The following is a 23,121-nucleotide window of genomic DNA, read 5'->3' on the forward strand; positions in this document are numbered from 1 at the left end:
GCCAGGAAGAACCCAAGATCACTATCAGTTATTGGTCCAAACTCTACACCACCCCATGCCCCGCCCAATAAAAATTATTGGAATATAGGAAATCTCTTTGCCATATCTGGGCCTGAGGTTTCTTCTTGTCCAGAGAATGTTTCCCATTCTCTTAGACTTCCTAGTTTGAAAAAGCTTCCATTCTCGGAAATAGCATAGTAGTCAATAGGATAGCAAGCTACAGGCAATTCTAGGGTAAGGAGAAACTATCTGTAAGCAAGAAATCCAGGTACAGACACGATCACCTGGTTCTTCTACAGTTCTGTGTTCACTGTGGGAATACGATACCAAATACACAAAGTGCCAAAATGTTCCCATCTTTGAGTCACCCCAAATTGTTGGAATTTTGGAAATTCAGTTGACTGTTGTTACTAGAAGCATCTCGATGGCCTGAAATTTAAGTTCATATTGTTCCTCTCAGCGTTGAAGGAGATTATTAGTCTCACAGATTTTTTTCATCACCGTCTTGTTCCTTACAGAAAATTTTCAAAATCCATCTGTATTGAGAACTCCACATACTCTGCAGCTTTTTCTTCCCATGGTGAATGATGCAGCTTCCGTACTAGGAAGTGTCTGCAAATACTCCAGTGTATCTGCTCCAGCTGGTAGTTCTACTTGGCTCCTGCCCTCAGCCTCTGGCACCTCTTTCCAACCACTGATTGGTAGTGCCTATCTTTACCAACATTTCAGCACAAAAATGCTATCTGGAGTGTTTCACCAGAGTCATATATCCACCTCAGCTACTTCCGACCAGAGTGTTTTGGAATGGGATATTGCAGGAAGTGCTGAAGAGAGGTCTTCCATGGGAGACTTTACTGTGACTGTCCTTGAGCAAGACACCGCTGTCTCTTCCATGTCTATGGCAGCTCGCTATGAGAAAATCCTAGATACCAACAACACGGTGTCTGTGTACCCATAACTTTCTGTCAGTCTTGTTGAGAGAACACCACCTCTGGTTCCACATCAGAGAAGAAGCCTGTCACTTCCCTACCAGGAACGAAGTCAGGTGTATTACAATCATCAAGGCACTCTGGTAACTCTCCTTTCATGCCTGCAGTCTTATGACACCATGTCATACATAGGTCAAAATGGCTCTGCCCCCCAAGCTTACAGCAACTCATCTAGAGAAATATTTATGGTTCTGAAGGAGGTCCAGCCGCCAAATAACCAAATACCCGCCCTTCCCCTGGAATCGACTTCTCTCTGTCTAATCAACCCATCACAGAATCGAGTTATCAAGGTGAGTAGAACTGAGAGAAGGGAAAGAAAATTCAAAAATTGGGGTCAAAAAAGAGGAAAACTGTCCGTAGACAGGTGGTATTCATATACACTGAGATTTTTAAGTTTATGGAAAGAACTTAAATAAACTCAGTTTATGTTTACTCCCCTCACTCATTTTACAGCATGTTATTTTCACACTCAACATAAGAGCACCTAATGGAGATTGGAAGGTATGATAGTAAATGAACATCTAGGTTTCATATAATGAAACTTCAGGAGCACACAAAAGAATGCCACATTTTCCCCTAGTTATTTCATTTATTTTTTAATTTGTATTAGTTAAACATCATGAGGGACAGTTGTAGACTTAAAATTATTGTGCTTGTTTTCATTTATACAATGATGGAGTACTTATCCCTCCACCAGTGCCCATTCTCCAGCACCACGGTTCCCAGTATTCCTCCCACCACCATAACCCCCTTCCAACTCTGCCTCTGTGGCAGGGAATGCCACATTTTTCACTGTTCTATTTCAGCAGTCCTCAAGAACTACCACACTAAAAGTAAAATACGTGTCTTAAACTAGTATTTTGTTATTTTCTTAAGAAGTTTCAGAACTCTTATTGTAATTGTACCACTTTAACTTTCCCTTCCATTAAGAACAGCAAGGTTCTTAATACACTTGTGGTTCAGAGATTCTGATTCAAATCATGAAACCTAGAATCTGTACTTCAGCACAAATATCATGCTGAAGTAGTGCTTCATTCAAAGTCTTATTCTATGATATTAACGCCCTTTTATTTTTCCATGAAAGTGAATAAATTGAGAGTACAATACATTACAATGCTACGCTCTGTATGGCATTTATTAGTTTGAAAATCTATAATTTTTTTTAAAAAAAACATTTTGTTTGGAGGAAGTTGATTCTGTCTCATAGACCGAAGTGCTCAGGGATTACTCCTGGATCTGTGCTGGGGATCACTGCTGAAGATGCTTAGGAGATCATAGGTGATACGAAAGATCAAACTGAGGTCAGCTGTGCGCAGGGCCATTGCCTTACCAAATGTACTTTCCCTCTGTCCCAAGTCTCTTATTTTTCAATTCAATTTAAACAGAAACTCTCTCAAATACAAAGAAAACCAAAAATCAATAGCACTACATGACAAACAGTAAGAACTACAACATTTACCTCCAATCCTCGAGCACAGGGTCTTGTCCATTTTCCTTAGAATAGCCAGTAACAATGTCTTGCCAATTGCGGGTAGGTGCACTGTTGTTGCACCACCAGTTTTGTGGACCGAATATCTCATATCGCAGGCACTGATTTCTTCCATGGTTCTTTTTAGTGATGAATTTCCTGGGGATGGAGACTTCCCAGGCATCGCAACCTTCAGGTCAGACATTTGGTCTGACACAAATTTCCGAATTGCCCACATCTTCCAGTAGCTGGATTCAAAGACCTGAGAGTAATACAGCACCTGAGCTTCAGGAAGTTCCCATAATATCTCCAGCCAAAGTAACCTGGCGCTGACCCCAACTCCAACTCAGGAACAAAATGTTAAGAATTTTGATTAGATGAAAACTGGGCTTTCAAAACCTCTGGAGACCTACCAGATCCCAGTAGACTTAGATCAATGCAAAGATCTACAGGTAATGAACACCACTGACACCATCACTTTGAAGCAGTTGCAAGAAAACTCAGGTGGAACTTAGGGGACCTCCCATGAAAACAGAACAACAAAAAGGAGGCTTCTGAACCTCTGGAGGGAGAACCCAAGGCCAAAATCCAGCCATACATCCGAGAATGCATGCTAAGCGGAGCGGGGATTTTTCGTAATGCTGCAGTCAGTGATACGTGTCCTGTGGCCACAGCCAAAACTAACAGCAAACCTCACAAAGCTGCCTCCAGGAGTATCAGCAAGACAAAGAGCCAAGGCCAGGAGAAGATAAAAAACACTAGAGAAAACTCTAAGAAAGCTAACGAGTGTAAGCAGCCAGGGAACAAGGTCAAGGCAGAAGAAAACCCAACCATTGGCAAGATGAAACGCAAGGAAACTCAACCTTAGCTTTTCCAAGAGGCAGTTAAAAAGCCCCGCTGCTCCCTAGGCATACATATGCTGGATTCTGTACAAGTTTTTCATGCTCTGGGGAAGGAGAGTGATCCAAAACTTGGAATCTCTTCCTCCCAGGTCCTGAGTACTCAAAGAAGCCTAAAGATGTCAAGATATCCTCAGCAGTCAAGCTATGGCTAGGTGCTACACAGGATGGCTAGGTGCTACACAGGCCTTGAGAAAACTCAGGTCAAAGACAACAAACCAAGTAGCAGTGCTGAAAAACGCTCATCTCGAGCAAAGTGTGAGCTGCACATCCTGGGAAGGTCAAATTGGTACCTTTGCCTTTTCTTACCATGGAGAATCTGCAAGCTCGACCTGTTCCTCTGAGAAGACAATCTGTGTCCTCACATGGTCCTGCTGCAGCTTACCATGCCAAGCCTGGCTCTACCAATGCAGAACAGCCAACTACTGCCAATTCTTCCCAGTCAACCACTGCATTTTTCTTGGGTTCTGCCAAACCTGCTAAGTCCATTTCAACCAACCCATCTCGACCAGGTTTGCAGAACCCTAGTAGCCAACCTATTCGACTCCCCACAGCTTCTAGACCTGCTCCCTACAACAGCACCTGGCACTTCTCTCCAGCGTGAACCTCCTCCAGTCTCTGTGAGCAAGCGACAGTTGCCACCCAAATGTCAGAGTCAGTTTCTTTTCCAAGATTTCCGTTTCCAACCGATTCCATGGAGAAAGCCCAATGTTCCTGAACCACACATGTCAAAGCCCATCACCAAAGAGCAGAGACCAGAGCGTGAGGCTATGAAAAAGAAGGCTCTGCAGGAGCGTGAGAAGCCTGCCAAACACAACTTTTTGGGGGAAAGTGCAGTACTTTATTGAGAGGGAAAAGAGATGGACATCTCTCTCTACTATGGCTACGTAATGGGAGTAGCTGGAATGGTAGGTTCCACTTGAGGTACCAGATGTTTTTCCTAGGCAAACACTGACATGCCATACACCTTTTATTTATTCTAATATATTTTTTCAAAGTAAAGAGATGCATCACAGTTAATTGGTTGTTAATAAAAGTTCTGAATTTTGAGATGCTGCCAACAGTGGTTGTTTTTGGGAGTGGCTGGGGGTTGAAGGATGGAATGGGAAAGAAAGGGAATTTAGAGACAGGAAAAAGGGTGAATAGACAAGACTCTCCAAAATACAAACTTATCCAGGTTTATAAAGCCCATCAGAGGAGAAATTGCATGGGCCTGATGATGAGTGGGCTAGGGTCAGAGGAAGAGTATAGCTGACAGGGCATTTGCTCTGCAAACAAAAAGGACTCAGTTCAGTTCTTGCAGTCTTTTATGGTCCCCAGAGACCCACTAGATGTGAAATTTTAGCACAGAGCCAGGAGTAAGACCAGAGCACAGTCAAGTATGACTATCCCTTGTGTCCTCGGAAAAAAATGGGAGAAATGGCACAGTCTGCAGTTTTCGGTTAAAAGAATAAATTTGGAATAGGCTGAGAAAGTAAGATGAGACTTAGATGACCAGAAGGAAAGTAAAAATTCTTCCATGGAGTCTGTGTTTACGCCTCATGGCCACCTTTGGAAAATAACCAAATTTGAAACACATCACTAAAAGGTTTGTGTGGTCTATCAATAAATGATGGCTGGGGGATGCAAACACAAACACTGGGGAATAAACCTACCAGATGAGTGATCAACACCCTCAGAGTCATTCAAGTATGACTCTTAACAGGGACAAAGCCAAGAGAACAGTTGCAGCTTTAAGCCTGAATATCAACTCCTGGGAGATGCAAAGATAAGTCACCATGTCCTCAGGCCCTCTGTTCAGCACCCGTAGCTGCACCATTTCACTTATTCCCAACAATATTCAGAGTTGCTATCATGGTGACACTTTACTAGGGAGTTTTAACAATGCGGTCCATTGCCTTTGTAAGCCTTTGAATTTGTAAACTCCCCAAGGTAGCCAAGCCAGCTTTCAGGAAATTTCTGGTGGGGGGAGCTCAAATTATATTAGCTTGAGGGGCTGGTCTTTGGTCTTCCATGTTCTCTGGTTCCTGTAGCTTTCTCTAAACATCGCTTATAACTGCAGCTCACACAAGAATCAACTTTATAAATGGCATTGTGGCTGCATTGCGGTAGGTACCATACTAAGACATGCGTCCTAGGTCACCACTCCGAAAGCAGTTGGTATCCGTTGACCTTGAGCCTGGAAGTTTGTGGTGGAAAGAGATGGTCCTAGGAGAGTTAATGGGGTGATGGATGGATGGAAAGGAAACTGAGAAGGGTAGGGAAGTGGAAATCTGGTGATCATCATGGGATAGTTGGTGGATATTTTTCAAATAAGGTAAAATATTTTTTCTAAATGAGATTCAAGACAAAAATATGAAAATAAGATAGTTTCCAAAGAACAGGTTACATATAAGACCGAGAGAGCTGAAAGGGCTGGCATTCGTTCTGGAGCTTTCAATCATACCATTTACTAAATATGGTATTTTCACATCACTTAGCTGTGGAGAGGAATAGTGAGAAACAGAATGCCACCACAAAAGCAATCTGGGTGACCACCTTCAATAAAAGCCAGGTGGAAGGTGTTCACATGGATCCCAAGTGAAAATATATGTTAACAGGAACACGTATTTAACTAACTCTGCTTGGTACCAGTAACTACTTTGTTGAAAATGGGGGGAAATGAACGCAGTTTCTGATTGACCTGAGACAAACCAGTTAATAGATTTTTCCCAGAAAAGGGTAGTTGACTGGCTGTGAACAGAAAACGTGAAAAGTGTTTTGCTACCTTTTATGTATGGCTGGAGGGAATTGATCCCAGTAATCTCTTAAAACTAACAAGCTTCAACTCTCTTGAAGGAAAATTGTATTCACTGAGGAAAAAATGTTGGGAGAAAAGTCTGAAATGATGGGAAAAGAGACAATAAGTGTAAAAGGAGGGCTTGAAATTTGGGTTCCTCTGAAAACAAAGCTTGAAACAAGAAGATCTGTGGGTAACATGATCTACTGGAAATGGGATCTGAGGAGGAAAAGAGTGATATCAGGGATGTGAACAAGGGAAATCCAAGTTAAGGAAGACTTAGTTAGCTGACTACCCCATGGTCAACATGGTTCCAAGACTACCAGAAATTACCAAGAAATTTACTTTAATTTTCTTTCTTTTATATGGTCAATTACAACATGTATTCTGTGCCTTCTTCAAACAGAATTTTTCTTTCTCAATATTCTGTTCATTTGTGTAAGCATCTTAAACCACTGCTGGATAACAGAATTATATGAGCAGACTTATTTTTTACTTTAATGTTTAGTTAATGTGTCTGGCATATCGAATACTCTCGGTAGCTTGCCGGGCTCTCCGAGAGGGGTGGAGGACTTGAACTCGGGTCGGCCGTGTTGGCTGCGTGCAAGGCAGACGCCCTACCCACTGTGCTATCGCTCCAGCAAATATTTAGTTGAGATTACTGAAAACTGGGCCTAAATTGAAGTTTGTCTTCATTGGTACAAGTAGAGAATGGAGGTCTAGGCATGGAATTAGAGATCATAGGTTAACCCATTCAGTTCCTAATAAAACAAGTAAAGGACAGTGTCCCAAATAGATTATTGAAAAAGATATTCATCTCTATTTAACCTTTAATTTCAGCATTTTCTATATTAAATTAAAAATGAAAGAATGTTCCTATATTTGGTCTTTTAAAGACATTCCACATAGGTTAAGGAAACAAACACTGCCTATGAAATCATAACAACTTAATCATAAAAACCTGATTACTACTTAAATTTACAAGAATGTCAGTCCTAAGAATTATTTCCCTGGATCTCACTAGTGTACATGATATTCATATGGATACATCTGTGTGGAAACATCGCTGGTATCTAATTTAGAGAATAGATATATAGAGATTAGATCACATAGCTGAGTGTGATCTCAACTTTTCTAGACACTCCCCTACCCCACACACACCCAAAGACTTGTACTAATCCTTATGGATCCATGACTTTTCCTCCTCCCATCTCCAAGAATCTTTTAAAATTTCTTTTCAAGGACTAATGTAATGCGCTTTAGAAAATATTGAGTTAAACTTATTTCTTGTCATTTATCTTTTAGATAGAGAACCAAGAAAATCTTATTAAAAGTGTATTTTTGTATTCTTTGAAAATGGTAATAAGAACATTATTATTGAGTCCCTGAATATACATTATATAAAGAATTTTCTGAGAAATTCCCTGTACAAATCAATACTCGAAGAAATAAATGACTTCTCTGAATGAGAATGAACTGGGACATTTCAAAGTATCAATCAGTGAATCAAAGATGAATCATAGCATCATATAGCTAAAAATGATCTTGATGTAATGTAGTCAACACCATTATATTTTTTTCTTATACCAGCTGATAGCACTTTTAATTTTTTTGTTTTTATTTATTTATTTTTATTAGTGAAACACCATGAGGTGCAGTTGTAGACTTACATACCTTTGTGCTTGGGTTTCAGTTATACAAGTGTCAAGTACCCATCCCTCCATCATTGCCCATTCTCCCACACCAAGGAACCCAGTGACCCTCCCACCCCCCATCTCCCCAAATCCGCCCCGCCTCAGGGCATTCCCTTTTGGTTTTTCTTTGCTTTGGGGTGTTGTGGTTTGCAATTGAGGTCAATACCATTACATTTTCAAATAAGAAAATAGGCCCCAAGATGTTCAAGACACTGCTAGTGTCCTGGGCTTCTTCCCAGCATGTACCCTGCTCCAAGCCCGCCCTTTGGAAATATGCTGGGAAGGACAACTGGATGTTCCTTTCCTCACACTGACCTGAAAGACTCTTGCTGATTCTCAGCCAGATCAACTATTTCATTTGTTGCCTGATATCACCTCCTGCCCTTTATTTTTTTTAAAAAAAAAAAACATTTGATTTGTTTCTGGAATATAAAGAAAAAAACTGAATGGAGTAATGAAACAAAAGCAAAATCAAACCTTTACACTCTGCCATCAAAATAGTCCTTACAAGAGGGGAAGTAAATGACTGAAATGGGTAGGGGACTGCTGTTAGTTGGTTGTGCACAGTAGCTGGATATTTGAAAGTGCATGGAGTATGAATACACAGTTGCTGAGATGAGGAAGTCTGTATTTGAAGGGAATACAGTTTGTCAACTAGTCATCACAATTACATGATTGCCACTCAATGCCTCTTTTCGTATGTTTTTTAGATAATTCTTCCCCTCCTGTGTTTGCTTAGGACAGCACATTGTCTCTCCCCTCCCTGTTCTTTCAGGAAGCCAGAGAGAAGTCTTCAGGCAGGAAGAGCATGAAATTTACATAGGAGTGGTACTACCTGGACTGTATCATGTTCAGCGAAATGAGTCAGAAAGAGAGGGACAGAAAGAACAAGATTGCATTCACCCGGAGAACATAAAATAACAAAACAGGAGACTAACTCCCAAGAGTGGCCGAGATTAGTGTCAGGAATTTTTCCTCGTAGCTTGGAGACCAACCACACACGCTAGCAGAAAAGGCATCTCAGATAGAGAATGGAGCACCAAATAAAGGGTGTTGGGAGGATCCTCCCAGGATGGGAGAGCATGCTGAACATAGACTATAGACCAAACATGATTGTCACTCAATGCCTCTTTTGCAAACCACAACACCTAAAAGGAGAGAGAGAACAAAGGGGAATGCCCTGCCACAGAGTCAGGGTGGGATGAGGGGATGGGGGGTGGGAGGCATACTGGGATCCCTGGTGGTGGGAAATGGGCACTGGTGGAGGGATGGGTATTTGATCATTGTATAAATGAAACCCACGCACAAAAATTCATATGTCTACAACCGTACCTCATGGTGTCTCACTAATAAAAATTTGAAAATTAAAAATAAAAAAATTGGAACATAAAGTAAAAATAAAACAAGAGAAAGATCTAACAATAGCAAAGAGGCCTATAGTACTCAAAATGTTGAGAAATAGGCACTTTGGCAAGTATTTTTAAATACGCATTCAGGAGAGAATATAGCATTTTTTGTGAACAAATCTACGCTATGGATTCATCTTATCCTTGAAAAGGAAAAGGACAATGTGTTCCAGTTACCAACTTTCAAAAAAGATATATCATCTATTTTTTGCTATGTTTCTATGCTTTACCAAATAGTATTCTAATTTTTAAATTGACTTTAATGATTAAAACAGTATTTGCCTGCATTAAACTTTTTAATTAAATGTTTTATTAGAAGTGATTTTTAATTATTAAAATGTTTTATTCACATGTAATTTTCTAAAAGAAACATATAGGCCAAAGAGCTAGTGCAGCATGTAGAGGGTGTTTACCTTGTATGCAGCTAACCTGAATTCAATCCCCAGAACCCTGAGCCTGCCAGGGGTGATCTCTGGATACAGAGTCAGAAGGGAGCCCGGAGCACATCTGGGTGCACTGCACTCCCCACATAAAGGGAAGAATAGAAAAGAAAAACACATAACTGATTCTTGAGTAACATAGAGCTTAACTATGCTAACTCCTCTATAATGTTTGAAAACCCCCAAATTTAATAGATAGTCTGCTATTAACCAAGAACATGGTTTTCTAATTGTATTTAATTCCATTGTCTGCAACTAGTGCTATTTGTGGCCTGTCCATCTGTAAATTTTGGAATACTTCAAAACTTTAATCGATTTTATAATAGACTATATAATACATCTGTATTTGATTTTATTAAGTGATAATTTATATTTCTATTTTTGTGGGGTATTTGGGCCATAGTATGTGGTAAATGGGACTTCAGAATCTGTGCTCACGGTTTATTCCTGGTAGTGCCAACCATTAATTTGGGTTGACTGTATGCATGGTAAGTGCTTTAACCCCTATATTAAGTCTGGGGTCCAATCAAATCAATTATCTGCATATATTTTATACATGCATGCATGGCATACTTTTTCTTAGATTTTTTTTATATTTCTAGGATATATTGATCATCTTTAATTATTTCACATACATATCAACGTCCAAAAATTCTCGAAATATAATTATTGAAAAATATAATATAGCAGTCCAAATTTGTATTGCTAATGGGATAACTATATTAAGAAGAAAATAGAACCACAATAAGCATACAATTAAAATGGACATACATTTCTTTGGAGTCTTTCAATTATGCATTTATATTAGTCTATATACAAGTATGATTTTTAAATAGACAATTTCTGTTACTATAAAATGTTTATTGAGATTTTATAATTGTAATGTTTTCCAGCTAAGATGACATTGATGTGAACATTTATATCTATTTGTCTACTTTTCTAATTGTTTCCTTAATATCAATTCTTAAAAACTAACTTACTTATGACCCGATATGTAGCTCAGGACAAAAGAACTTGGCTTTCATGTATGAAATTTTGGTTTCTATTCTTCGCACTATAGAAGCAAAAGCAAAATCATTAACTGTGGTTGGAAAAATAGCTCGGTGGTAAAATATTTGCCTCACATTTGGGAGGTTTTGGGTTTGATCCCTGAATTTCCATACACACACACAAAAGCTAACTTACAACAAAGTCTCACACTCGATACCTAACTGGACCCTCTCCAGAAATTCGATGAACAACGGGAGGACAGTGACAGTGACAGTGACTTAATGAACATTAAACTGCTTTAAGATATATATTGCCTAAATATTATACAGATTTAACTCTCAATAAAATAACTTGAAAAGATCTATTTTCTAGCATCTTTGCTAGGGAAAGATAGCACCTGATTTTTCAATATTTGTTATTTGGGGGAAAATTTTAATTTCTCTTTTTAATTTGTGCTCTTTGTCTACTAGTGAGCTTGAAAATTGCTCTTGTGTGGTACTACATGGAAAATATTATGCTATGGGGAATGAGTCAGAAAGAGAGGAACAGATATAGAAAGATTGCATTCATCTGGGTAACATAAAGGAACAAAATAAGAAATTAACACACAAGAACAGCTATGATAAATACCAGGTTGTTCACTCCATGGCTTAGAGGTCAGCTGCACTGTCTAGGGGTAAAGGCAGCGCAGATAGAGAAGGGAGCACCCAATAAAGGGTGCTGGGAAGATCTGCCCAGGATGGGAGATGCCTGCTGAAAGTTGTCTAAGGACCAAACAGGATTGCCACCCAATGTCCCTTCTGCAGACCATAGCACCCAAAAGGAGAGATAGAACAAAAGGTAGTGCCCTACCAAAGAGGCAGGTGAGATGGGGGATGGGGAGTAGGAGGGATACTTGGATTGGTGGGAGTGGAGATTGGTCACTGGTGGTGGAATGGGTACTCGATCACTGTATAATTCAAAACCAAGTGCAACAACTTGTAAGTCTACAACTGTACCTCATGGTGTTTCACTAATAAAACAAAACAAAACAAAACAAAAATTCAAAAAAAAGAAAATTGCTCTTGTGTTTACTAGTCATTTACACTTCTTTCAATAGACATTATATGATCATGTTTTATGCTTATTTTTTCTATTCAAATTTAATAGAAAAATACTGATTTATTTCACAGCACTAATTTTTTAAAACCTTTCATCCTTGGCCTATCATATTAATTGCCACTATTTGTTGGTGTTGCTTGTTTTTTGATCACTTAATTTGGTTTTTGTCCTTTTCTTTCAGATTGTAAAATTTTGCACCAATGAGCATATGTTTTTCTTTATTTTCTACAGTTTTAAATTGAGAACAACTGTTAGTTTTGTACAAATAAGATACCTGTGCATTTACTATTTCTTCTCATTTTATTTATTTTAACACATCGCGATTCATCTACAACTTATCCTAGTAAGTGTTGTCATATTGAAAGAAACCACAATTTTTTTCAATCATAGCACTGTAGCACTGTCCTCCCGCGGTTCATCCATTTGCTCGAGCGGGAACCAGTAACATCTTAAACCAAATTGTGAGACATGTTGACACTGGTTTTGGCCTATCGAATAGGTCATGGGGAGCTTGCCAGGCTTTTGCTATGTGGATGAGATACACTGGGTAGTTTGCCGGGCAGAGGAATCGGAATCAGGGTTGGCCTCCTGCAAGGCAAATGCCCTACCTGCTGTGCTGTAAAAGTTATCTAAAATATACTAGTAATACCAAATGTTGTTTCTTTAACAGTGCAATATAAACGATTATTTAGTAATTTTTTTGATTTGTTAATGAAATATGTAAGCTCTTGAGTATAATGAGAATATTTTTCTAACACAAGAGTCTGACGAAGATGAACCTCTTATAACTGTCTTGTAGGATTCCATCTCCGTAGCCTGCTTCATTCTACCATGCTCTCTATCCAATCCGGTGGTCTTCTTGGGATTCTGACCTCCTGATTGGCTAGGCTCTAACTTTCAACTGCCTACTTTATGACATCATTCTCCCACCAAACAAACCTCCAACTGGTAGAATCTTGGGGGTCCCATGTAGTAGTTTGTAAACAAATTTGAAACATCATGGCAAGTGACGAGTGACCAATGACCAATCACGTGTGAGCACTCATTTGTACTGAACACTTGTGGTCTTAAGCCTCTTCAGTGTTCAGACGTACTCTCCTACCATCTCCTCTTCTCGTCTACCTTTCATCGGTATTTCCTCTTCTCTGACCATGTCAGGTAAGGAATAATACTTTTCAAAGCTTTTCATTAGATTTATCATCCATAAACTTAGCAGTCAAGTAAAAACAGCACGGAGTAATGAAGGTAAGTATTCAAGTAGAATTTTATAAGCCTCATTTGAGCTTGACTTTGACATTTGCTGTGTGATTTTAGACATTGGCTTACTTTCTCTCACATACAAAGTGTTTTTCCTCATTGATTACATTATATTTTAGACATACTTAGGAGCTCAAATAAAGACATTTGAGTAATCCACCACCTGAGCTTATGGACTAATAAAACAAAAGTAAAATAAAACCTTTACACTCTGACATCAAAATCGTCCTTATAGGAGGGGAAGTAAATGACTGAAATGGGTAGGGGATTGTTGTTAGTTAGTTGTGGACAGTAGCTGGATATTTGACGGTGCATGGAGTATCAATACACAGTTCCAGAGATCAGGAACTCTGTACTTGAAGCGAATACAGTTTGTAAACTTGTCATCACAATTATATGTCCATATGAAATTTATCTACATATGCTTTGTGCCTTCCTTGCATGTATGTGTTATGCGTTCCTTTATCATGGCCTCAGAAATGCATCTGAGGGGACTCGGAAAATTAGTTGAGCCCCAAGTATGGGGAGAGAAGTAGTAAAGAATTGGAGGAGGAAAAAATATGAGTTGGAGCTTAAGAGCCGTGTAAGAGGAATATATCAATATGTATGTGTCTGTAAATACACATATATATGTATAAATATATATATATGGGCTGGAGCCATAGCACAGTGAGTAAGACGTTTGCCTTACACATGGCCAACCTGGGTTCGATTGCTCTCCTCCTCTCAGAGAGCCCAGCAAGCTACTGAGAGTAACCCTCCCTCATGGCAAAGCCTGGCAAGCTACCTGTGAAGTATTCGACATGCCAAGAACAGTAACAACAAGTCTCACCATAGGGACATTTCTGGTGCCTGGTCGAGCAAATCAGTGAACAATGGGAGGACAGTGCTACAGTGCTCTGGTTAATTCAAACGTTGTTTATGTAAAATATGAAAGAATCAAATAAATATTCTATAAAGCTGATTACACCTATTAAATTAATATAACTTTAAATAGTGTTTAGAAATTAAGTTGAAGAATTTTAAGGCTATCGAAAGATTTTGACAATATATCAAGAAACACATGGATTTTTGAGGAGCAAGAACATGTACCTGTTGTCCTTTCTTAAGGTTATATTTTTTCACTTTTATAGAATATGTTTTCCCTGAATTTTTGTTAATAGCTTCCCTTTTTTAGAAAGCATCATAATAAATTATATTTTTTTAAAAAATTAAAAAAAGCTCTGTTAGTGAGTGGATTCTGTATGTTTGGAACGTGGGAAGTATTTTCCTATGTAATTTACATTAAACGAGATATTTACAACAGAAATACCATCTGCAGTACCATTCACAATAGCCAGAAGAAACTATGGTATACCTACACAATTGAATACTACGCATTTGGCAGGAAACTGACATGATGAAATTGGCTTACAAATGGATGTACAGGGAAGAATATCATGCTCAATGAAATCAGTCAGAAGGAAAGGGGTATACTGATTGGACTACCCCATTTTTTGGATATAAAAAACCAGAATGTGAGACTAATACCCAAGGATAGCAGAAACACCGGCCAGGAGAAATGGTCAATGGTTGGACGCTTGCCACAAGTGCTGAAGGCGAGCATTTGGAATAAAGAACGGACCGCTATGTTTTCTTCTTGTGGAGTTTAACCAGTATTTTGTATATCCTGGATATCAACCCTTTCTCAGATGTGTATTCGGTGAATATCCTTTCCCATTCTGTAGACTGTCTTTGTATTTTGGTCACTGTTTCTTTGGAGGTGCAAAAGATTCTTAGTTTAAGATAGTCCCATTTATCTATCTCTGTTTTCACTTGCTCGGCCAGTGGCGTGGCATCTTTGAAGATACCATTAGCTTCAATGTCATGGAGGGTTTTGCCAACTTTATCTTCAATGTACCTTATGGTTTCTGGTCTGATGTTGAGGTCTTTAATCCATTTTGATCTTACTTTTGTACATGGTGTTAGGCAGAGTTCTGAGCCTATATTTTTGCATGTAGCCGAAGAAGGGACCGCTATGACAATGATAGTTGGAAGTGATTACTCTGGGTGAGAACTGAGTCCTGAAAGTAGGTAAAGGAATAAACGTGAGAACTTCTCCCTCTCTGTATTACAATCCATAATGCCCAAAGTATGTGAGAGAGAGAGAGAGAGAGAGAGAGAGAGAGGTGCCTGCCATAGTGTAGAGACAGCAGGCTGTCAGGTGGGGTTTGGGGTTGGGAGAGGGAGTGGTGGGAGAGAAACTGGGGACATTAGCAATGGAAATGTATACTAGTGGAGGTTAGGTGTTAAAATATCCTATGATTGAAACTGAATCATGAAAAGTTTTGTAATATGTGTCTCCTGCATATTCAATACAAAAATATGATATTTAGATTCTACCACCATGAATAACCTATGAATGTGCTGAAATTCATTTTTATCACCTTGGCTGGGCTCATTGCATGGATGTCTGTGTGGTAAAACTTTTTCATTTTATGCGGACTGAAGAGACAAAAATCATAGGATTGGGACTTCTGGTGGAAGGAGAGAAGAGCACAAAACACCCTGTTGAACACATCTCAGCAGGGTCACCTAAGTTGCGTGATGACAGACCTCCTTCACTGATTTCTTCTTTTGTAATGTGGAAAAATGAAAAGACTTTGCAGGCTGACAAGGGGTTGTCTCCTCCAGTTCTCACTATTTTCTTTTCGATCAGAACTGTTTAAAGATTATTAGAAAAATTTGGAGCTAAATGATTTGTTCTCATATATTTCCCCTACATGGTGTCAGTGGGCATTGATCCAGTAAGGCCAGCATGAAAAAGTTGAGGTTTATGTCTTAACCACCAATGCCAACACTACTGTATGTATCAACCCAAAGTACAATAGTAAAACTTCAAAATGTGTTTGTCAAGGAAATCGGTGGGAATGCAGGGAAAAATGGGTAATTTGTTGGTGGAGGGATGCAGACACTGGTGGTGTGATTAGAATTGGAATATTGTATGACAAATCTCCAATATAAATGACTTTGAAAATCAAAATTGCCTAAATTTAAAAAAAAGGAGAAGGCAACTTATGTCTATATTTCAAGAAGGCTTGTCTTGGCAAATTTTGGCAGGGAGACCATAGTTGGTAGAGAGAGGGAGAAAGAAAGGGAGAGTTGACAGTTCAGAAGAGAAGCCTGGATATCATGGAAGAGATGAAAGCTGATCTTAGAAGATTTGGAGCCATCAGAGTTTAGAGAGCTAAATGGTCTGAACATTGCAGTTTAGATACTTGAATAGTGAGATTGGTTTCAGTCATCAGCACTGTATATATAGAAAGAGTTCAAAGACCTCACAGATATTCAGGCTATAATTACTAACAAGGGAAGCGTTTTTTTCCTGAAGCATTATGTAAGGATAATATATTGCCAGGAAGAATGATAAGAAGTTGGTTCTCTTTTTCACAGATTAATACATTAGAGATGAAAACTTTTATTCAAAGGAATCTATGATCTTGTCCTGTTTCTCTGTTTTCTTGTCATCATTCCATTCTCCCCCATGACCCTACCTAATCAGGGCTCTCGACATTTCTCAGCAGTGTCACCACATAGCCTCAGAGCATGTGTTAACTGCAGGTAGCTCACAGCTCTCATGTTTGCCCCCAATCCAAGTCAGAGCCATCCTTCTGAAACCAAGGATATTTGCTGAAGGCCCATTCTTCCTTGAAGTGGCAGTCATGGTTTACCTCTTCTTAATCATTTTGTTTACAAATTTAGATGTATGTCACTATACTAGTGACAGGGATTTTTCAAACTATGGAAAGCATAAACATTTCCATTTCCCCCACGAATTTTGGGCTAGTTATTTTCTATCCACTGCTAATAATTTGTGATAATTAGGAAATAGAACTGAAGTAAAAACAGGGACATTTGTCAATTTGGTGCCATAACTAATCAGTCTTAGTATAAGTATATATTTCTAGAAAAAAAAATGCAGAAGAAAATGAGTTGGTTGCTAGCAAAGAATGCCAAACCTCTGCCAAGAAATACTTTGAAAATAAAAATTCTGACTATGGACTGAACATGATTGCAATTTAATGCCTCTTTTGCAGACCACAACACCCAAAAAGAGAGAGAGAAAAAAAAGGGAATGCCCTGCCACAGAGGCAGGGTGGGATGGGGGGGGGGATTGGTGTGGGAGGGATACTGGAATACATGGTGGTGGAAAATGGGCACTGGCGGAAGAATGGGCATTTGATCATTGTATAATCAAAACCCAAGCACAAAAATTTGTAAATGTACAACTGTACATCATGGTGTTTCACTAATAAAAATTTTAAAAAAATAAAATAAAATAAAAATTGTTTCGTCTGCCAGAGATCAGCAGATGGGAACCTGAGTGAAGGCAAAAGATTAAATTGGTTGACTTTTATTTTTCCTTGAGTATATTAATTTGATTTTGGAGTCAATTTATATGAGAGTTCATCAAGACACAGAAATTTTTAGCGCTTCTCTTGTTTAAAAGTATAGTGATACACCATATCTCTATCTCACATTCTTTTTATTTCTGATAGTTTGACACAAAAGATACGTCATAATCATAGATAAATGTAAATTATTTAAATACTTTTTTGATTATTTAAAATTACCTTATAGAATTACATTATAGAATTTCATAAATTTTAGGATTATGCAGAATCTACTTGCATGTATCACATTACACTCACTACTGAAAGGCCTACTCTGTCATTCACCATTGTTTAGTTTTCCCACTTTGATTATACTTTTCGATCTGGTAACTAAATAGTCTCATAGTTCTAAAGTTTGTTTTTATTGCTTTGAAAAGATCAAAATTATGTAATTTTCAACATTGGATGAAACTAGAGGATATCATGCATGTAAAGTTAGCCTTAAGGAAAGGAACAGATACAGAGAGATTTTTCTCATATGTGGGATGAAAAGACACACAGCAAGGTAGCAACAAATGTTCAAGAGCAATGTAAGGGGAGAACTGATCCACACAATTGGGTCAGGGGATTAGGAGGGAGGGATTCTGGGGGATTGGGGGAGAGGGAGGGTTTGTTCTTTGAGAGAATGAGGAGTGTCTTGTTGGAATTATGTGTATGAGAAACCATTGTTAATTGAATTATAAATCATAGAATATAAATAATGTTTTAGACGTTTGTCTGTCTCATTTTATTCTTTTAATTTGTTTTCTCCATATGCCACATAGGCATGAACTTGTAGGATGCCTATCTTTCTCTGCCTGGTTTTTGTCACTAAACATAATTTCCTCATGTTATACATTTTATATACAAATAATAAGAAGATTTCACTTCATACAACTGAGTAGTATTCCATTGCTTTACCACCTTTCATTTTCAAAATTTGTGGTTTAAAAGATACAAATACTGGTTTTAACAATGCTCTGGTGTTTTCAAAGTTTTAGTTTAGTGAAACAAAATATATTTTATTGAAAAACTCTAAGAAAATTGTGAAACAGTTGTAGGGTGGAATGGAATATATGTTCAAGCGAGAACAGTCATTTAACAAAACAAGCAAAGAGAGACATAGAGAAAGGAAGCACGGTATTTCTTCAAGGGAGAACACAAGCTTGAGGAACAAGCCCACTCTGGTAGTTTAGGAATAAGAACTTGGATTGGTATGAACTTAACTTGTACACTTTAGGGGAGAACCTGAGTGAAACTATTATAAGTACGTTCAGGATCATGATACACTGGAGTCTGCACTTGGAGTGAGGAGGGTAGAGAGTTCTTTGGGGAGACCGAACTATAGATAACAGTAATATTATAACACGAATGATAGTATCTTACCGTGGGATTCCAAAAAAATATTTAAGAGTGGCGTCAGAAATGATAACATTCTTAGGTATTTGGGTTTCCTGTGGAAACAACGGGAAGCTGAGTTTATGCTCTGGATGCATCCACCTGAAACAAGGTCAACAAGTCATGAATGAAAAATTTCAAGTTAGATGGATCAAGGATTCTGATCCCAGTGGAAGGCTAGCTTTCGGGTGGACAATTTCTACTGATGGCCTGATGTAGGTTCTGATCCTGGGATATGTAACAGAAAGGAGATAGTGACCGGTATCCTCAGAAGTGAAGCCTCTGAGACAGAAGTCATTCATGCCAACTAATGGGTTATCAATGTTTGCTCATGGCTGCTACCATTATAACATGCCGTTCAATGGTTCTGTGGTTTCAATTTACTGTGTCAATGTAAAGATGAAGTTTCCAAATGGAAGGTAAAAATCTGAGGCCCTCAAGATGATGAATCACAGGGAGGGGGGGGAGCTGGAGCTATAGTACAGCAGGTAGGGCATTTGCCTTGCACACGGCATACCCAGGTTAGATTCCCAGCATCCTGTATGGTCCCCCCAAGCACCGTGAGGAGTAATTCCTGAGTGCAGAGCCAGGAGTAACCACTGTGCATCGCCACGTGTGACCCAAAAACGCAAAGAATGATGATCTGGGATTGATCCTTAGCATTGCAAACGGCATTATTTTTTAATTTTTAAATTTTTTCTTGCTTGCTTGCTTGCTTGCTTTTTTGTTTTTTGGGTCGCACCTGGCTATGTATAGGGGTTATTTTTTATTTTTAAAAAAACTTATAATTTTTCCTTTTTACCTGTGGTTTAAAAGTGTATCTAAAATATTTTAGAGTAAATATATGTGAAGAAGAATAAAATTCACAGGAACTATTTAGTGTTCTTAATGATACAGGAGTCAGAATTTTGAGGTTAATTGTATGGGTATTGCATAAATAATTTTTCCACATTATGTGGGCTGTCTTTCGATCATGGTCACCATTTTTTCTGAGTTGCAGAAACTTCTTAGTTTAATCTAGTCTCATTTGTTTATCTTCACTTCCTCTTCCTTGGTCAGTGGTGTTTCATTCTAGAAGTTTCCCTTAGCTTTAATGTCATGAAGGGATCTTCCCACATTTTTCTCCATATATCTTAAGAATTCAGGTATGATAGTGAGGTCTTTAATACATTTGATCTGACTTTGTGCCTGGCACTATAAAGAGGTCTGAGTTCATTTTTTTTGCATATTGCTGTCCAGTTTTCCCAGCACCAGTTGCTGAAGAGACTTCCTAGCTCAACTTCATATTTCTTGAGCCTTTAAGAAAGATTAGGTAATAATAATCTGAGGGCCAGCGTCAGGATATTTGACTATATTCCATTGATCTGAGACCTGTCTTTATCTGAATATCATGGTATTTTGATTACTAAAACTTTGTAGTAGGGTTTGAAGTTGGGGAAGGTGTTCCCTTCTTCTTTTTACCAAAGATTGCTTTAGCTCTTCATGGGAGTTTATGGTTTTGTATGAGTTTAAGAGTGATTAATCTATTTCTTTGAAAAATGTTATGGGTATCCTTATAGAAAGTGCATTAAATCTTTATAGAGCTTTGGGGTGGATTGCCATTTTGACAGTGTTAAACCTCTCAATCCATGGGCATGGGATGTGATTCCATTTCCTCATATACTCTCTTATTTCGTGAAGTAGTGTTTTGTAGGTTTATTTTTTTTTTGGTATAGTTCCTTAACCTTTTTAGTTGATTCTATTATACTCTATTTTCTGAGGTATTATTGTGAATGGGATTGTTTTTCTCTATCTCTTTTTTCTCTTTCATTATTAATATATGTGAAAGCCATGGAGTACCAGATATTGATTTTGTAATATGCTACTTTACTAAACAAATCTATTGTTCCCAGGAGCTTTTTTGTAGATTCTTTGGGATTTTGTAAGTATAGTATCATGTCATCTCCAAATAGTAAAAGCTTGAGTTCTTCCTTTTTTATCTGGATGCCCTTGATATCTTTTTTTTTTAACGAAATCATATGGCAAGTACTTTAAGTACTATGGTGAATAGGAGGTGTGAGAGTGGGTAACTTGTTTTGTGCCTGATTGTATTCTGGGATTCTAGTTCATTGATTTCTGCTCCAAGTCTTTGGTTTTTCCCCCTTGAGAATAATGCTTGCCATGGGTTTGTGGTAATTTGCTTTGACTAGATTGAGGAAAGTACTTTCAAATCCAATTTTGTTGAGAGTTTTTCATCATGAATGGGTGCTGGATCTTATCAAATGCTTTATCTACATCTATTGATATGATCATATGACTTTTATCTTTATTTTATTGAGATGGTGTATTCTGTTGATTGACTAGAGAATGTTAAGCCATCCTTGCATCCCCAAGCTAAACCTATTTGGTCATAGTGTGTGATCTTTTGTTGAGTTTCTGGATTCTCTTTGCAGGTATTTTCTTGAAAATCTTTGTATCTGTATTCATCAAGGAAATAGGTCTGTAATTTTCTTTTTTGTGGTGTCTCTATCGATTTGAGTATTAGGGTGATCTTTGCCTCATAGAAACTATTTGGGAGTATTTCTGTTTCTTCAATTCCTGGAAAATCTTAAAAATGTTGGAAGCAGTTCCTCTTTAAAGGTTTGAAATAGTTCACTATTGAATCCATCTGGGCTATGGATTCTGTTTGCAGGGATACTTTTGACCATCATTTCAATTTCCTTGTTAGTGATAGGTTCAAGTATTCCAAATCTTCTTGGTTCAGCCTTGGGAGGTAATTGGAATCCAATAATTTATCAATTTATTCAAAATTCTCTCATTTCCTGCTGCAAAGAATCTCAATATAATCTCTGATGATCCTATGTATTTCTGTAGTTTCTATTAGGATAACCCCCTTTGCATTTCTGATTTGATTTATTAGAATTCTTTCTCTTTGTTTTTTTGAGAGGCTTCTCATGGTTTATTGATCTTATTTATTTTCTCAAAGAACCAGCTTTTGCTTTTATTGGTCTTTTGGATTGTATTTTGGGATTGTAGCTCATTGATGTCTGGTACAAGTTTTATTATTTCCTTCCTCCAGCCTATTTTGGACTACTTTTGTTGGTCATTTTACAAAATCTTGACCTCTAATTTATTCATGTAGGCCCTTTCTTTCTTCCTAATGAATTCTGGCAGATCTATAATCTTTCCTCTTAACACTGCTTTTGCTGTGTCCCACAAGTTATGGTAGCTCGTGTCCTCATTCTCATTTGTTTCTGGAAATTTTTTATTTCCTCTTTGATTTCTTCCCTAAGCCAATGGTTGTTCATTACTCCCCTTAAAGAAAATATTTCCTTGCTGAGCTTCAGTCTGTTTGATCTATGGAGAAGTGTCAAAGAAGTGTTGAAATCTCCTTCTAGTATTGTGTTGCTATCAATGTTTTTCTATAAGTCAATTAGAAGTTGTTTTTAAGTATTTTCCTGGTCTGTCATTAGGATTATATACATTGAGGAGGGTGAGTTCTTTCTGATGTACATATCCCATGATCATTAAGAAATGACCTTCACTGTCTCTGATAATCTTTAGCCTAAAGTCCATGTGGTCTGATACTAGTATCGCCACTCCAGCTTTGTGGAGGTGATATTTTCTTGAAAACTTGTTTCCCAGACTTTTACTTTTAGCCCATGGGTGCTTTGATTGTTCAGATGTGTTTCTTGCAGGCAGCAGAATGAATGTTGGTTTCAGTTTTCTAATTCATCTTCCCATTCTGTGCCTCTGAATTGGCACATTTAGTCCATTGACATTGAGAGAGATTGTTGTGGTGTGGATTTGTGCTCTCTTTATGTAGAATTTTTGTACTTGTGGGGATTGTCTTAGCTTAAAGTAGACCTGTTCATTCTTCTTGCAACAAAAATATGGAATGCTTTACAAGTTTGAATATCATCTCTGTGCAAGGACCATGCTCATCATTTTATCATTTCAATTTTAGTATATGTGTTAAACTTAGTAGGAGTTAATTTTTCCATATTTTTCTCTTCTTATTACTTTGAGTGTTGTCCTTCCTCACTCCTATGGCAGACAATGATTCCTAATCAAGGAATGTATTTCAAAGCAGCATGAATAAATAGATTTAGAAATTTAATGTCCCAGAAAGAAAAATATGGTTTTTACCATATTATCTTTTACCATAACCTAGGCATCAGTTTTACAAAATAATTCTTTTGGAAGATGGTATATGAGGTTGTTTAATGTCGTTCCCTGAAACCTTAATTAAGACCATTAAACTAGAGCCTTTTGTTATTTTCACCTCAGTCCCGTGTACTTCTCCAAG

General features: G+C 38.0%; 1 pseudogene; it reads right to left on the bottom strand.

Moving 5' to 3' along the window:
• Positions 1-22,699: 22,699 nt before the first annotated feature.
• LOC130016083 (uncharacterized) lies at positions 22,700-22,793 on the bottom strand (annotated as a pseudogene).
• Between the last annotated feature and the right edge of the window lie 328 nt (positions 22,794-23,121).

The sequence above is a fragment of the Sorex fumeus genome, unplaced genomic scaffold (genome assembly GCF_029834395.1).
Source record: "Sorex fumeus unplaced genomic scaffold, SorFum_2.1 ptg000146l, whole genome shotgun sequence".
Taxonomy (NCBI): domain Eukaryota; kingdom Metazoa; phylum Chordata; class Mammalia; order Eulipotyphla; family Soricidae; genus Sorex; species Sorex fumeus.